The 18,636-nt window shown below is 33.4% G+C and overlaps 1 pseudogene; it reads left to right on the forward strand.

Annotated features, from left to right (window-relative positions):
* The window catches only part of LOC121392415, a 30,576-nt pseudogene extending 20,831 nt beyond the window's left edge, over positions 1–9,745 (forward strand).
* Positions 9,746–18,636: the final 8,891 nt, after the last annotated feature.

An 18,636-nucleotide genomic window follows, 5' to 3' on the forward strand; every position in this document is an offset into this window, starting at 1 on the left:
AAACCTTAGTAAATTGACAAAATTTATAAACTGATATAATTTTTAAAAATTAGCTCTAATTTGTTAAATATTATCATGTCACATCTATAGCCTACAATTTCTAACTGGTTGGGTTTAGTATTGTAAAAAAGATCTATTATCATTGGAAAATTTACATAACCTCTTAAGTCATATTTATTACCTCCTCCACTAACAATTATCTAGGTTTATTGTATTATTACAGTTTTCTTTTTATCAGAATACTTTGTATGTCTGTTAAGATATGTGTATAATATTATAATCTTTGATTACACAAACTTGTCAAACTAGTCAAACTGGTTTTGATAAACCTCTATAAAAGAAACCTATATCTAACATGGTACATGTATATGTGTATATATTGGAAGGTCATAATAATAGCTAAATATTATATATATATATTACATATATAAATATAATATATGTGTTGTGTGTGTGTGTGTGTTATGTGTTGTGTGTGTGTGTGTATATGTGTGTGTGTGTGTGTGTGTGTGTGTGTGTGTGTGTGTGTGTAATGTATGTATATATATATATAATAATTTCTATTTAATTCTTTTTTTACTTGTCAACAACCACAACAATTAAAGACCTCTTGTGTTATACGAAGTGTGTAATATAATAAAGTTTGTTCTTGAAATAATAGAACTACAAATAATCAATCTATTTAACATGTAATAATGACGTTCTTCAGATTCTGTATTTATTTTTAACATCTAAGAGGAATACCTTTCATTCCACAAGACATCATTCTCATGTCACTAGTCACATCTCATTAGTTAGTTCTGACGTCAATGGTCATGTTCCCTCAACAGTGTATAAACAACATCATCACTATAACATCGACATTGCTACTACCTTCTACTATCACTCATCATGAAGATATTGCTACCAACCTACTACCTCCTTCTTCTCCTCCTTACTTACTAGTACCTTGTTCCATCATGTCTCCACTACTAACCTAGCTCTTACATTTGATGCTAACAACAACACCTGTACTGCAGCCTGTACTACCTGTACTAACAAGGATGTTGCTAATACACAACAACCAATAACATCTCCAGGAGATAACACTACTCATCTACTTAATAAACTCATTAATATACAAATAATAACACACAACTCATACAACATCTCATACAAAAATTGGACAACATTGTCACTACACTCTCTCATATCAAAAATACCACTACAACTAATGCTGGAGTTATCAATGATGTCCTCCTACTAGTGGAAGATCTCCTGGAATTACATAATGACTCCTCTCTCTCTCCTCTTCCTACATCATGTCAAGATATCAAGAAGAAACACCCAAACACTCCTTCTGGTATGTACCTGATAGTAACACCTGATGGAGAGACACAACATGTCTATTGTCATATGGAGGAGTTGTTTAGCTCTGGAGGAGGATGGACAAGAATAGCATATCTGGATATGTCTGACTCTACAGAGGTGTGTCCTTCTGGGTTTAGACTGTACCAGTCAGGGGTGTTAGAGCTTGTGGAAGACAGAGTTTTGGAGATTTCAGTTGTCAGTCAGTTAAATTCCTTCTTATGGAATTAGCTATACCCAGGTGTGTGGTAGGGTAGTGGGTTATCAGTATGCTTCACCAGATGCTATACAACGTGCCCAATGGGAAAACCCTGGGAAATATCTAGGTGGTATTGATCCAAAGCATAATGATATCAATAGTGCATATGTTGATGGTGTCAGTCTAACACATGGTTCTCCTCGTCAACATATCTGGACATTTATGGCTGGACTCAATGAGAACAAAATTGTCGGTGAGGGTAACTGTCCCTGTTCTCCTGGTAGTCTTCAATCCTCTCACATCCAGTCTTTTGTTGGTGATGATTATTTTGTGAATCTGGGACCCACGATGTCTGGCAACGTAAGCTTTACACAGATGATCCTCTCTGGGATGGGAATGGATGTGGTTCTATTGAACAAACTTGTTGTCAAGCTCCTGGTCTCCCATGGTTCCACAAGGTCCTTAACTCTACCGCTACTGACTATATTGAGATGAGAGTATGTGGAGATCAAGAAACCAATGATGAGGATGTCCCTGTTAATTACTATGAGATATACATTAAATAAACACTTCTTGCATACATTGTTAAACTACATGCAGTTGTTATCATAATAAATAGTGTTGTTGTAGGTAGTTTTATAATAATTAACATGTGTTGATGTATAATTTCATTATATTTGGTGGGTTTTCTCATAATTTTTTAAAAAATGGTCTTTTTTATAAAGATCAGATGTTTTGTTAATCTAGTCTTCTTCACTCAGTGGATAATATTAAAATAAAAGTAATGTTTTATCAGTTTATGATTAAGTTGATTTGGTGAAGAAATATTATTTCTTAAATTTTGAGAGCAGAAGAAAAATTTAGTATTATCAGGATACAGTATAATAAAAAAAACTGTAGTAATTGTCCCATTCAGTAAGTTCTTTTTTTGAGGGAACTATTATAGTGTTAATAATGTAGAGGTTACTGTTGAATGATTCTTTTAACAGTACAATCACTTCCAAGTTCTTTTCTTGTCATCCTGTGTGGAACATGTCTATTATCACAATGCTGGCTATATCATATCACTGTTGTATTGCCAATTTTAAACATTTTTTGTACCATCCTACAATCCTTGCTATGATTGTTAACAATGGGAGTACAGATATCACAAAATTTTGACTTACCAAACATCTCAGTCTCTGATGACTTCTACTTTATATAACTACTGTTGATATAATATTATATTGTAGTTATCATAATCCTTATTGGATAGTATGGAGTGTCCTAGAGGAAGAAAATAAAGAATTCATACTCAATTCTAAAACTGACTACCAACTGATTCTGTGGTTTATCATTTGGAATAGTTGTGACCATCTACATGATCCCAATGATGTTAGGCCTATGAAGTTAGGGTCTACGGTTTAAGAAATAGTTTCAGTCAATGACAACAGAAGCAGTTCTCTAAACCCAAACTCTTAACTGTGGGTCTAACATTGTTGTGATCATGTAGGTGGTCATGCCCTAGTCTAAATAATTGATTATAGAATCAATGGCCAAATCAATAATGAAATTGATTACAGAATCGGTTGAGAATCAGTTTAATAATCAAGTATGAATATTTATTTTTGTCCTCTAGGACACTCCATAGATCACCCACTAAGTTTTTTCAAAGTAATTGTTATCTCTGAGAAATATACACAACCTCTCAACTCACAATGTTACTAACTTATTAACAATGAATACTGTGGGTTATCAGTTATCAGTGTCTTTCTTTGATGCCCTATTAGTTTATTTAGTATTGACAGATGTCTTGTGGAAATATACATAACCTTTCAATTCACAATTATTACTAACTTTATTAACAGTTAAAAACTTATCAATATTTTATTGATTTAGAGTAACTCACACTTGTTTGTATACATACAGCAATCCTAGATTATTATCCTTCCTCAAACCTGTCAAACTAGTTTAACTTTTAAGAGACCTCTATAAAAATGGAGACACTGTCCATTATCACTATCATACCATTATCTTTACAAAATATGTTGGTTAAAGCAATATTGGTGTTTTTTCCTTTGTCTCTATGTTGAGACTACCTGTCACTCTATCCCCATTGGTTGTAATAGTACAACTGATTCTATAGCTTTGTCTTTAGCTCAATCTCTTCAGGAATTACTAATGCTCTTCTAGTAAAATAGTCAAACCAGTTGTTCTGTAGTGCTTCAACTTGTTGTTGCCACACTGACCTTCTCCTCTTCCTATTTCGTGTAAAGAAATTAAGACCAAGTGGCCTCATAGTGTATCTGGATATTACCAGCTTGTTGGTAGTAAGAAAGGACCAATATATGTCTATTGTCATATGGAGGAGTTATGTAGTTCTGGAGGAGGATGGACAAGAATAGCATATCTGGATATGTCTGACTCTACAGAGGAGTGTCCTCCTGGGTTTAAAACTGTACCAGTCAGGAGGTGTTAGAGCTTGTGGAAACACAAATTTAACTGTGGTTGTCAGTCAGTTGTGTTTCTTCTTATGGTATCAGTTATTCTCAGGTACGTGGTAGGGTAGTGGGTTATCAGTATGGATCACCTGATGCAGTATATCTTGGTCGATATCAAAATGAACCTTATGGCAAATAATTGATTCTAATCATAGCAATATTAACTCTTACTATGTTGATGGTATTAGTCTCACACGTGATTCTCCTCGTCAACATATTTGGACATTTATGGCTGGACCTCTAGAGGCTAGCATTTATCTTGATGGTCGTTACAATTGTCCCTGTTCTCAAGGTAGTCCTCAAAATTCAACTGTGCCTTCATTTATTGGAAATGACTATTTTTGCGAGTCTGGTAATCCAAATCTCAATCCTATAGTCTCAAGCAAAATTGTATGCAAATGATCCTCTCTGGGATGGTAAAGGTGTGGTTCTCTTGAAAAAAACTTGTTTTCAAGCTCCTGGTCTCCCATGGTTCCACAAAGTCCTTAACTTTACCACTACTGACTATATTGAGATGAGGGTATGTGGAGATGAACGTGGTGAAGATACTCCTGTTAGTTACTATGAGATATATGTTAAATGAGGACATAATATAGTGTCTATAGAGTATCTTAGTATTCATTGTATTACTTTATAAGTGTTCTTACTGTATTAACAATATATTATAATACTGTGAAATGATTATTAATTGTACCTTGATGTTATGTAGGTTTTTCTTACATTTTTTTTAAAAATGTTTTTTTATAAAGTCAGATGTTTTATATTAATCTAGTCTTCCCTTTAAATCTAAAAATAATATGATTTGTTTTATTTGCTGTAATCATGAGATATCCTTGTTAATTACTAAAGATATATAATATATATTTAATAATCGTGTGACTTATAAAATTATATGGCAAGAGTGTGTGTGTGTTATCTTGTACTCTTTAACTGAAATGTCTTGTTTGATTTACTTGGTTATTACTGAATATAACTTTTTAGTAATTCGTTAACTTTTCCCATTAATAGAACGTAGTGATATAACAGTATTGATAATGTGCTGTATATTTTATGAGAACTAATTGTCAATAATGACAACAGGTACATAGATCTATTATGTGTTCAGTAAAGTATTTTTAAGGTCCTATTATTTGCAATTAATTTAGCAATTCATCTGGTTTTATAGATACATAACATTTAAATAATTATTATGACATTTGTTAAAAATAGTTGATATAAGGTGTAAATTACCCTCTTGTCTATTGATTAGTAAATATATGAATTGTTCAGTCATTTTGATCTGAGGAATAGTCACTGAGAAATATACATAACCTCTCTATTGACATTAACAGTTATCTAGACTCACTGAAATAGCAGAATTTGATCCTATTCAATATTTATCACTTTACCTTGTGTTCTGTTGGTAAATATATATAACCTCTCAACTTATACAACTTCTTAGGTTTTTATAGTGATTGTTTGGCTTAAACTAGTTTGACAGAGTAGTATCATATAATAGTAAAAATCATTTTATAACTGTTTTGATGATAGGAAAGATGTGGAGTTATCTAAGTTCACTGATATTATCAATGTTATCATTCACTATTTTATCAGAGTAAGACTTATCTATGAAGTTAATATTTATTTTCTTCTCTCATTCAATAGTTATCAGTTTTAGTAAGTAATAAAATTGTGTCTGTCCATTGTCTACCGCACCCCAAGAACGTATAAACTAAATACCACTAATAAATACACTGTGATCGCAAACCTGTAGGAATCTGGTTTAACTAGTTTAAATTCAGTGACAACTGATAAAATTAAATGGACCAGGTTGACATACATCATCATTATATCCTTTAACTAAGACAAGCTAAAATGGAGACTAAGGCAACTTCTACTGTTGGTTAACTGGTTATAGGTGACTCTCATACCTAGATGTCCTTGTCAGCTCTCTGCTTGACCTAGTACAAGTTAGCAATCAAGTCAGCAAAATGGCTGCTAATTACTCCAAAGATATTGCCTCACTGTCATTTACTGTCAGCTCCTTGGGCTGCTCATGTACTGAACGTTAGTTCTCCTTAAATTGTGGAGATATCTTTAACTATTCCACATGTGCTTCCTTAATTAGAGATGTTACTGAATCCTCTCTAAGGGACAGCTATTTTGTCCTGCCATTACTAAACTGATATTAAACTAGATAATGTAGCTTACTATTGCACTCAGTAATTAAGAGAGTATTGAAAACCTTACCAAAAAATGTCAACCATTATCCTCAAGTTTATCATCCCTTTCTTTACCCCATTCATGTGAGGAGATAAGAAGAAATGGCCCCATTGTCCTCATTATATCCATCATAGCTAATACCATGGTTACATTCGTCATGTCTACTGTCATATGGAATATATTTGTTTTTCTGAGGATTAATTAATATAATTGTTGGTCCTAATCATGATAAATTAATTCCTTCTATATAATACTGATAGTATTAATTTCATATATGCTTACTCTTGAACAAGCCTCCTAATATCCCACTTGGCTCACAAGGTCCTAAAATTGACTACATTGTAACTAACTTACTACCTTCCTCCTCCACAAACATATTATACAATAAACTGTACTGCCATTTTGTGCTTAATTACCACAGATGGTACTAAGAAAGAACCATCCTATGTCCTATCATCATATGAGGAATTGTGTGGTTCTGGAGGAAGAATAGCATATCTGGATATGTTTGACTCTTCAGCAAACTATCCTCCTGGCGTCCTGGTTTAGACTGTTACCAATCAAGAAGTGACCAAGTATTGTGAGACAGAGTTCAAACGTGGTAGTGTTAGTCTAAGTTTTCCTTACATACTAGCTCTCAGGTGTGTGAGTAGTGGGTTATCAATATGCTAGACGCTGTGCTCAGATAAGATACTTCATATCAAGCTAAAACCTATACTGCTGATCCTCTCTAGGACAATTGACTTTAACAATTGAACAATCATGTTGTCCAAGTCACCAGTCTCCCATGGTTACACAATACCATTCAGTTCTTAGTAATTAACAAAGATATCCTTACTCTCTGTGCTTTCATCTCCACAACTCTCATATCAGTAGTAGGAGAGATATAGTTTAAAATACAACATCATTACTATGTGCCGTAGTCATGAGAAGTAATGATTACACTGTATATGTTACAATATCCCATTTAAAATCATACTTTGTGATTTTTTTTATATGCTGTAAAATTTATATTTTCAATTTCCATTAAAACCATTTTCATTAGTAGAATATGTACCTAATTGACAGACAAGTTGTGTAATGTTATTAATATATGTTTTTAATATTTTCTAAACTTCTGTTTCATTTTAATTTATAGCCTGACTGGGTTTGTTAAATTAGTAAATATTGAAGTTATTTCTACTAAGGTTTTGGTTAAATGTCTCTTTTTTGTAAATTTATTAATGATTGTGTCTGTTAGCAGCTGATCAGATTAAATGAATTGTTTCATACCAATATATCAGTTTATTATATGATAATTATAACAATTGTAATAAAGACAGTAGTTATAAAAATTAACAAGATGACAGTGGCAGTATCTTCACAATATTATGTAAATAATATCGGAAGTTTTAATTACTGTATATATAATTTATATACAGGTAATTTAATTTTATTAGTGAGTTAATTGTTTTGGTTGTCACTGTAGGATTCCTCAACTTTTAACATGTCTAGTACGTAATGAAGGTACTCATATCCTCAATCTACTCTGTTCAGTTGGTAAAGCATATCCACAAGCAGTCTACTTTCTTTCCAATCAGAACACTTTATTTGACATTAAAAATGGAACAGAAAGAAAAATGTAAGTCATTCAGTACCACTGATTACAAATAACCTCTCTCTCTCTCTCTCTCTCTCTCCATCTCTCTCTCTCTCTCTATCATATTCATTCATTCAGACAAAGCTGAGACTCAGCTCTCTCATCCTCTTCTCATGCGTTCCTCCTCACAACCTAACACACCTACTCCTCCACCTTCCAGCACTGATGGGATAGAACCTATGCAAATGACTCCACCCATCAAGATGGAAAAAGCGGGGGATGCCCAAGACATAAAACCTAAACTTCCCACAACACCTGGAGCTAGTGTACCTCCTCTTCCCTCAGGAGGTAAGTTTTGAAGTATATTCTTTGTAATATATTAATATGAGTATTGTATTGTAGACTCTCTACCATCAGAGAGTGCACCTATAAGAGCACCTGCCTCATTGTGGCGATGTAGTCGCATTATGCATCTCCTACGAGATCTTCACCCCAACCCTTCTTTCTGCTCTTGAAGGATTGTAGATCAGGTATTATAATTGGAAGAAAGAAAGAAACAAAGTTACTTTTTTCTATAGTTAATCTGGGTTCAGAGAGAGTGGGTATGAAGATCTTTTTAAGACAATTGAATGAAGGACTAGCTATTTGCTATGATGAAGCCTTCAAGAACAGAGGTGAGGTATGTTTGATCAGTTCAATGACAATAAACAGTTCTCTTACTTCCACTACACAGTGGCTGTACTCGTATCAACCCAGAAATGTTACAGTATGTTCAGAGACTAGTTGGATCATTTGGTATCACAGTAGACCAATCCAATATTTCATCAGGAGGTGGAACTATGTCACAAGAGGCACTTGCCAAGAGAGCTCAAGCTGCAGCTTCAGGACCCAGCATTTCAAGACTTAAGAACCAGTTTGCTACAGATTTTGATTTCAGGTAAGTACAGTTGGTACTTTGTAGCAGTAGTACGGGTTAGTAATTGTCGTTATCTCTTTTCTTTCTAGTTCTCCTGGTCCCAAGAGATTGAGTGTCCTTATTGCTAAATTAAAGAGAGGGATCAAAATACTTGAATTAAAAACAAAGTCATTACAAAAAGTGAGTATTATCCTCTACAATATATTTATTGTACATTACATTCTATTCATTTAATATAGATCATTTCTGCTTGAAGATCGCTGTCGATTTCTTAGTAATTTTTCTCTAAACACAGCTGAGGTGGAGATCTGGAGAACACCTTGAACTACAGTTTTAAAAATCTATTATTTTAACTTGATAATTCAATGCTGTCTGTTCCTTTAATTAGACAATGCCTTATTATGTAAAAGATAGCTCGTTTTCATGCCAAGAGTTGAAATAGTTCAAAAACATAACACATCTGTTAGAAGACTTTATATCCAAGGAGATAATGGAAAAGTACGTTCTAGAGAAATAACTTTGATTTTATAGTGTTATGATCTATTTCTTAGATTTATCCATATTTGGTACTTGAATGATCCCAAGCTAGTGAGTGCAAAAAGAAGAACGAATTCTACAGCTTTTTAGACTTCTCAATTATTGTCTTAAAAAGGAAAAAGTAAAGCAATTATTTCCTCTTAATTTTCAGTTTCAATGTTTATTAAAATAGGAGACTTGTAAACGTCATCTATTATTCACTGTACCTAAAGTGGTAGCTCTCTCTCCTCAAATGAGACTATTAGAAGATGATGTCTCTATTCTTTCTCTAGGTGATATTTTTAAACAGGTCAGTTACCTCATAACACACTCTAACTAACACATTCAACATTCATTCTGATATCTTATAATTTTTTTACTGTAGTACTGCAACAGTCAAGGTGTAGAATGGATGTTCTCATTACTCTATATTATGAGAGATTAGCTGGACTCCAGCTCGAGGAGATAAAATCACTCTCACAACTATCAAGAATATGTTTTCACAGGTAAGGAAAAAAGAAGGCATGGTCCTCTGACACATGTGGCCTTTCTTTAGATTCAAAACAACTCATTCTCCTACCAGTATTTTGAGAGAATGGGGAGAGAGAACTTGTGTCTCTTTATCAGATTTCTGGACCCTTAGAAAACAGGTATGCAGTACACGAGAAATGTACCGATTGTTAATGGAAATTAAATAATATGTAAAGTTTGTTATTTAGGACATTTTTACATTGTATACAACAAATTGGAATAATTATGACAATACATAGTATCCTTTCCTAATTGGCTATCATAGTGACCATTTTCTTCCAATTTTTGAAGAATTTTTTTGAGAAACTTTCTGAACAATTATTTTAAATTAAATATATTTTTATTATTACAGATGACACGACAACTTGCTTTAAGTGGACTTGCTGAGTTTGTATTTCATTGACTCGACTAGATTCAGAAATGTTTCAAATTGCTCGTAACCTCAGGTTGTCTGACTCAGACATTTTACAATTTGAAATTAACAGTGAAGGTACATGTTGTTTGTTGTTGTTGTTTTGTTTGTCTTTTACTGTTCTTTTTTATCTTCTTTAGGTGCTTTAGATGCTAATCGACCTGTTCCATTCCGTCTTACTCCTAATCTTCAGTCTTTTTCTCTCTCCTATCGGTATTAATGGTCCACTTTACATGAGTATGGTAGCCAGTGCTAGAGCACTGATCCAACCACAATATAGTTATAGAGAGTATATTGTTTTAGCTCTATTTAGAGATGAATTCATTGCTTGGTCTAAAGTGAGTTATTGATAATGTAGTAATAATAATATAAGGATTAGTTTCCTATTGCCTTCTTGTTGTGATTTGTTTATATAATTATTGAATTTTAGGACTTTAAATTTAGAAACAAATTGTTAATTAGGTAAAATGAGAGGTAAAAGTCTTAATTAGTACATGATTAGAGTCCATTATAGTTGGGAATGATTATGATTTCTTTTTCCAATAGCAAAAACAAGAGGAGTCTGAAGGTCATTTTATTAGTTTAGCTGAAGTTACTAATGAAAGTATCACTTCCTCTGTTAATAATGCTGTTGATTCTGTTTCTAACTAGATTGTTCAGTAAGTCAACTAAAATATGAATGATACTCTGTTCAAATTTGTCATATTATTAAATGATTTGTCATTACAAAATTTGTTTTGTTTGTTTCTTCAGATTTAGCTGATTTTGAAGCAGGGAAGTCACAGGTTACTACACTCATTTCAGCTTCATCTAGCCTTGATAATATTTGTCGTATGGACCCAGTCTGGAATCCCTGGTTATAATAAACATCATTATAATACTGTTATAACGCATCACAATCAAAACAACTCTTTCCTTCCAATATTAATGTTAAATATTAAACTATTAACTTAATTACTGACTACATATTTCATTACTCAACTCTCTTCTTTTAAATCTCTTATGATAGTACAAACAACACTATTATTACTATAAATATTAAAATACTAAGTTAGTTTAGTATCAGTAATGGCAGTTGATTTTTAGCTTCATCTTCATTTCACATATGCTCTACTTCTTTAACAGAAATCATTTCATCAGTGTGTCCTCCATCACTGAGTATCCTCACTTCTAGTCTTGAAGTTATTTCAACTGGTATACTATGATAAAACCACGGAACTCCAACAAGATGACAGCAACCTGAATTCACAGCAAACCTTCACCAGTAAACAATGTTCTAGTTGCTACTGATGAAGCTGTTGCAGCATCAGCTTCCAAAAGCCACTGTCACACATAAATCCCATAGAAGAAACAAGGGATGGTTAGGCGTTGCACCATGACACTCACATGCCTCTGATATAGCCTTCTGTTCTCTACCAACAACTAAGTAATACAAAATGTTTTGTCTTGTATTGCTGTCATTGTATGTAATAGAAATACCATCTACATAGTTTCCATCCAAAGAAGAAGACTGAAATCCATCACACAATCCCTTTTTGATCAACAAGGATGTATCCACGTACTTCTGAATGGATGGACAGATGGTATCAATAAACCATGATGCTATTTTTATATCATTAGGTGTTGTACAATAGCTTGTTACCATTTACAGTGTGGTTGACCCATTCACAGGAACAAGGTACTCCTGAAGTGAAGTTCTCACTGCTACTTTCATCCATCCTCTTTGAAGATATTCCATATCACAGTAGATTTGTACTGGGGAACCAAGACCACTGCATTGTATCCAATAATGGCCTGAAAACCATAACAACCTGGATTGCGTATAAGAATCTCTCTAAAAGACTTTCCTCGGTTGTCAATTGAGGAACCATAATGACACAAAGCTGAGGAACATTTGAAATAAACATACATAAATTAAAATGCTAAGTGAATATCTGGTCATCATTCATCATCAGTTGCAGGCCTTCCACTGCAGCTGTCAATTAGAAATGAATTTAACCCTCTGAAGCTATATTTTATATATGTGCTATTGACATTTAGAAAAAGTTTATTAGAACTATTCAGGAATAGCTAGGGTCCCCAATTGTATACAATTGTTCTCTAGTTTCTTTGAAACAACAGTTTTCAAAGAGCTAAAGAAGGAATCGTCTACCAAACCACTTTGATGATCTAAGCTACTGGAGTGATGTGTTCCTTTGGAAGTTTGGAGTGAGAACAACATTTTAGAGGCTATTATCAAAGCTTATATGGTTCTACTCATAGAGAACATGTACTACTATTCTAAATAATAAACTGTCTTTATCATTCTCTCTTTATACAGAGTAACCAAGGAATGCTTGCTGTCCACATCTTGCCAGTGGTTTCACTCAGTTTCCTAGTTTTGAAAGGAAAGCAGAAGTTAGCTACAGTCAGTCTGGACTCTCTAAGCAGGTTTAGAGCTACTCTTTAATGAACCCAAGTATTAGTACTAATTCTTGTTACTCTCCTTACAGGATTCATAGTATACCCAGTGTACTGTAGTTGATCTCTTTCAAAAGATAGACAACAAGTGAATGCTACCTCATGACAGCCATGTCATGAACCAACTGAATTACAAGAGGTACCTATTCTATAGCCATCTAATTATACATTGTATTGTGTCTATATAGGCTATGGACTTATGAGTCAAACTAATTTGAAATACTTCTCTAAAGAATGGTTTCTATTTTTTTACTCTCAAAGGTACTTTTTCTAGCACAGACTGGAAAAGTAAGTCAAAACAACTATCTCCTTTATTATTATGGGAACTATCGATGTCCCCTCTATATTGGTATAGTGATGCATTAAGCTATCATTGTCCTTATATGGTATAGTTATAGTATTAAGCTATCAATGCCCTTATATGGTATAGCTATATAAACTACTATATATATATATATATTCTTATCATGTATCTTTTTTAACAATAGATCTGAAAGATGCTAACAAATCATTTAGTGCTGCTGTACAACTTCATGATGGACTGGTCAAAGCTTGGGCTCTTTGGGGAGACTTTCTGGATCAACTCTTCACTCAAGATAGGTGAGTACTAACAGTATCATCAATAAGACTATTTCCTTTATGAGAGACTCCGTCATACTACCACTGTGAGATACAATTGTTTGTCTTTAATAGAAACTTAACACTGGGAGCTTCAGCTTAACTTGTTATCTTCATGCTTGTCGACATCAGAGTGAACCTAAGAGTAGAAAATATTAGCTCGAACTATTTGGATGTTAACTTATGATGATGAAAAGGTAATTTTATACATTGTATTATGTTAATTAATTGTTATGGTTTGTTAACTACTAGTTTATTTATTTTTAATAAGAATTTTGGTCATTAATTTTTTGTATTCTATTTTAATAATAGGGTACACTAGCTGAAACACTGGACAAATATTACATGGGAATTCCCCCAATGCATTGGTTACCATGGTGAGTCAAATTTTAGATACGAATTAAAATACAATAGTAATTGGTCCCCATTCAATAAGTTTATTATGAGGAAGTATTACTGAAGCAATAATGTCAATAATGTAGAGGTATTGTTGAGTGATTCTTCTAACAGTAGAATCACTTAAGTTCTTGTCATCCTGTGTGGGACGTGTCTATTGTCATAATGCTGGCAGCATGATATCAATGGTGTATTTGCCAATTTTAATATTTTTTTGTGCCTCCCTACAATTCTTGCCATGATTGTTAACAATGGGAGTACAGATATCACAAAATTTTGACTTATTAAACATCTCAGTCTCTGATGACTTCTAATTTATAAAACTACTGTTGATATAAAATATCATTATATTGTAGTTATCATAATCCTTATTGGATAGTATGGAGTTTCCTAGAAGAGAAAGATAAAAAAATTATACTCAATTCTTAAACTGATTCTCACTTGAGTCTACAATCTATTGTTTGGAGTGGGGCGGCATCTACATCATCCCAACGATGTTAAACCTATGAACTTAGGGTCTAGGGTCTAGGGAATAGTTTTTCACTGGAAAACAACATCGTCGGAATCATGTAGGGGTCATGCCCTCTCCAATGAATTGCAGAATCAATGTTTAAATTAATAATGAAATCAATTACAGAACAATTGAGAAATCAGTTTAATAATCAAGTATGAAATACTTCATTTTTGTCCTCTAAGGCACTACCATGGATAGCCCTAGAGGACAAAAAGTTTTCAAAGAAATTGTTATCTCTGAGAAAATATACACAACCTCTCAACTCATAAGTTACTAACTCTATCAACAGGTGAATATTGGGTTATAGGTTATCAGTTGTCTTTTGTGATGCCTATCAATTTATTAGTACACAGATGTCTTGAGGAAATGTACATAACTCTCAACTCAATTGTTACTAACTCTATTGACAGTGAATACTGGGTTAACAGTGTCTTACCTTGATGTCCATCAGTTATTTTAGCAATGATAGAGGTCTTGAGGAAATATACATAACCTCTGAATTCATAAATGTTGCTAATATAATTATAATAACAATTGAAAACTTGTCAATATTTTATTGTTTAGAGTAACTCAAACTTGTTGTATGCATACAGTGGTCCTAGGATTCCTCAAACCTGTCAAACTAGTTTAACTTTTAAGAGACCTCTATAAAATATGGAGACACTGTCCATTATCACTATCATTCTGCTGTCTTAACAAAATATGTTGTCTAAAGCAATATGTGTGTTTTTTCCTTTGTCTCTCTATTTGAATCTACCTGTCACTCTATTCCCATTGGTTGTAATAGTACAACTGATTTCTATAGCTTTGTCTTTAGCTCATCTCTCTTCAAGGAATTGCTAATGCTCTTCTAGTAAATAGTCAAACCAGTTGTTCTGGTAGACTTCAACTCCTTGTTGTCCACTGAGCCTTCTCCTCTTCCTACTTCATGTGAAGAAATTAAGACCAAGTGGCCTCATAGTAATATCTGGATATTACCTCATTGGTTGTAAGAAAGACCAAGTATGTCTATTGTAATATGGAGGGTTGTGTGGTTGTGGAGGAGGATGGACATAATAGCATATCTGATATGTCTGACTCTACAGAGGGTGTCCTCCTGGGTTTTTAACTGTACCAGTCAGGAGGTGTTAGAGTTTGTGGAAGACAAAGTTTAAGTGCTGGTTGTCAGTCAGTTAAATTCACTTCTTATGGTCAACTACTCTCAAGTATGTGGTAGGGTAGTGAGGTATCAATATGGAACACCTGATGCAGTATTCCTGGTCAATATCCTTTGAACCTTAGTGGCAGTATAAATGACTCTAATCATATTAATATAAATCTACTATGTTGATGGGTATCAGTCTCACACGTGGTTCTCCTCGTCAACATATTTGGACATTCATGGCTGGCCCCTATAGAGGCAATCTTTTCATAGTGATGGTCGTTTACAATTGTCCCTGTTCTCATGGTAGTCTTCAAAATTCTACTATACCTTCGTTTATTGGAAGTGACTATTTTTGCGAGTCTGGGTATCCAGGTCCCAATCGTAAAATAATCAAGTAAAATTATTTGCAAATGATCCTCTCTGGGATGGTAAAGGTGTGGTTTAATTGAACAACTGTTGTCAAGCTCCTGGTCTCCCATGTTCCACAAGGTCCTTAAACTCTAGCCCTATGGACAACATTGAGATGAGGGTATGTGGAGATGAAAGTACAAAGCAATGAGGATGTCCTGTTAATTATTATGAGATATATGTAAAATGAGTTTATAAACTAACTAATTGTCAATATAATTGTGTGTTAGAAATTACCATCATAACCAGTTGTATTTACTTTTTTTGTACATGGACATGTAATGGTTGAAAGACATTTAAAACTTAAAAATATAATGTGAAATATAAAGGACTATTGTCTACCTACTATCATAACTAATGTCTCAGTTAGTTACTATGAGATATATGTTAAATGAGGACATAATATAGTGAGTATCTTAGTATTACATTGTATTACTTTATAAGTGTTCTCACTGTATTAGCAATATTATAATAATAGTGTGAAATGATTACTAATTTTCCTTTGTTGTTGGGTAAATAATAATTTTAAATACATGAGTAAAGTGACAAAATTTATAAAGTAATGTAATATAAATATTAGCTATAGTTATGTTTGTTAGAATATATCATATTATATCCATGGTTTACATTTTCTGACAGGTTGGTCTAGTTTGTAGTGATTATCATGGAGTAGTTTACATAACCTCTAAACTTGTATCTATTACCTCCTCCACTAACAATTATCTAGGTTTATTATATTATTAGAGTCCATTTTATCAGAATACTTTGTATGTCTGTTGAGATATGTCATAACATTAGTATAATCTTTGATTACACAAACTTGTCAAACAGTTTTAAACTGGTTTGATAAACCTCTATAAAAAGGTTGGCATATATTGGTATTTTTCCTCTGTCTCTATGTTGAGTCTACCTGTCACTCTATCCCATTGGTTGTAATAGTACAAATGATTCTATGAGCTTTATCTATACCTCTTCTGCTAACAATTGGTCAAGGTTTATTTGTATTATTAGAGTTTTTCCTACATTTTTAGAAATAGTCTTTTTAAATAGTCTGATGTTTTGTTAATCTAGTCTTCACTGAGTGGATAATATTAATAGTAATGTGTATCAGTTATGATTAAGTTGAGTTTGGGTTTTGAAGAAGAAAAATTTCTTAAGTTTTGAGAACACAAGTACAAATTAGTACTAACTAATGATATTAACAAGATCGAAGTGACCACATTGTTTCAGACAATACAAAGATTTTAACAAACACTAGTATTAAAGTACTTTTTATCAAATAGTAATAATGATGATTTGAGAATACCAGCCATGTGTACTAAAATATCAGTTCAACAAATGTTAAGTTTGTTGACTTGAAAGAAAATGATCATCAACAGATGCTACAAATGTAGGATGTTTTACCACGAAATGTAAACATATAGTAACAATCAAACAATTATTAAATACCTCTCATTTGTCAAGAATAATTCTCATGTCACTAGTCACATCTCTCTCTAGTTAGTTCTGACGTCAGTGGTCATGTTCCTCAACAGTATATAAACAACATGATTGCTATAACCTCAACATTTACTACTACCTTCTACTATCCACTCATAATAAAAGATATGGTGGTAAGGAATATTGGTGTTTTTCCTCTGTCTCTATGTTGAGACTACCTGTCACTCTATTCCCATTGGTGTAATAGTACAACTGATTCTATAGCTTTGTCTTTAGCTCAATCTCTTCAAGGAATACTAATGTTTTTTTTTTTTTTTTTTTTTTTTTTTTTTTTTTCTTCTTTTTTTTTTTTTTATAGTAAATAGTCAAACAGTTGTGTTCTGGTAGTACTTCAAACTCCTTGTGTTCCACTGAGCCTTCTCCTCTTCCTATTCATGTAAAGAAATTAAGACCAAGTGGCCTATATATATCTGGATATACCTCATTGGTAGTAAGAAAGGACCAATACATGTCCTATTGTCATATGGAGGAGTGTGTGGTTCTGGAGGAGGATGGACAAAAATAGCATATCTGGATATGTCTGACTCTACAGAGGAGTGTCCTCCTGGGTTTAGACTGTATCAGTCAGGAGGTTTAGAGCTTGTGGAAGACCGAGTTGAAACAGTGGTGGTTGTCAGTCAATAAGTTTCCTTCTTATGGGATTCATTACTCTCAGGTGTGTGGTAAGGTAGGGGGTATCAGCATGGAAACCAGATGCTCTTTACCCTGGTCGATATCAACTTGAATCTTATGGCAGTGTTATTGATACCCACATAAAATATCAATAGTTACTATGTTGATGGTATTAGGTCTCACACATGGTTCTCCTCGTCAACATATCTGGACATATGTAGCTGGACTTATGAGAGGCTAGCTTTCATCAAGATGGTCGCTACAATTGTCCCTTATCTCAGGTAGTCTCAAAATTCTACTATACCTTCATTTATTGGAAATGACTATTTTTTGTGAGTCTGGAAACCCAAGTACTAACAGTAACATTGATGGTTCTAGATTCTACATTGCCGATCCTCTCTGGGATGGTTAAAGGTGTGGTTCTCTCGAACAAACATTGTTGTCAAGTTTCCTGGTCTCCCATGGTTCCACAAAGTCCTCGCGTCTCTATTACGGAATACATTGAGATGAGGGTGTGTGGAGACAAAAGACCTAACATTGATGAGGAGTGTCCCTGTTAGTTACTATGAGATATATGTTAAATGAGTACAAAAAATATAGTACACAATAGTGTACACATTTATAAAGTGTATTAATATTATAAATAAGTTGTTCCCCCAATATTATCACTATATAGTTTGAAATGATACTTTATCATTTGTTGTTGATTGTGATCAATAACCTTTAACTAACTTATCCCTATTTTTAACTATAATTGAGGTTTGCATAGGGATAGGAAAAGGGGGGGGGGGGGGGGGCAAGG

The sequence above is a fragment of the Gigantopelta aegis genome, unplaced genomic scaffold, assembly GCF_016097555.1.
Source record: "Gigantopelta aegis isolate Gae_Host unplaced genomic scaffold, Gae_host_genome ctg3780_pilon_pilon, whole genome shotgun sequence".
Taxonomy (NCBI): domain Eukaryota; kingdom Metazoa; phylum Mollusca; class Gastropoda; order Neomphalida; family Peltospiridae; genus Gigantopelta; species Gigantopelta aegis.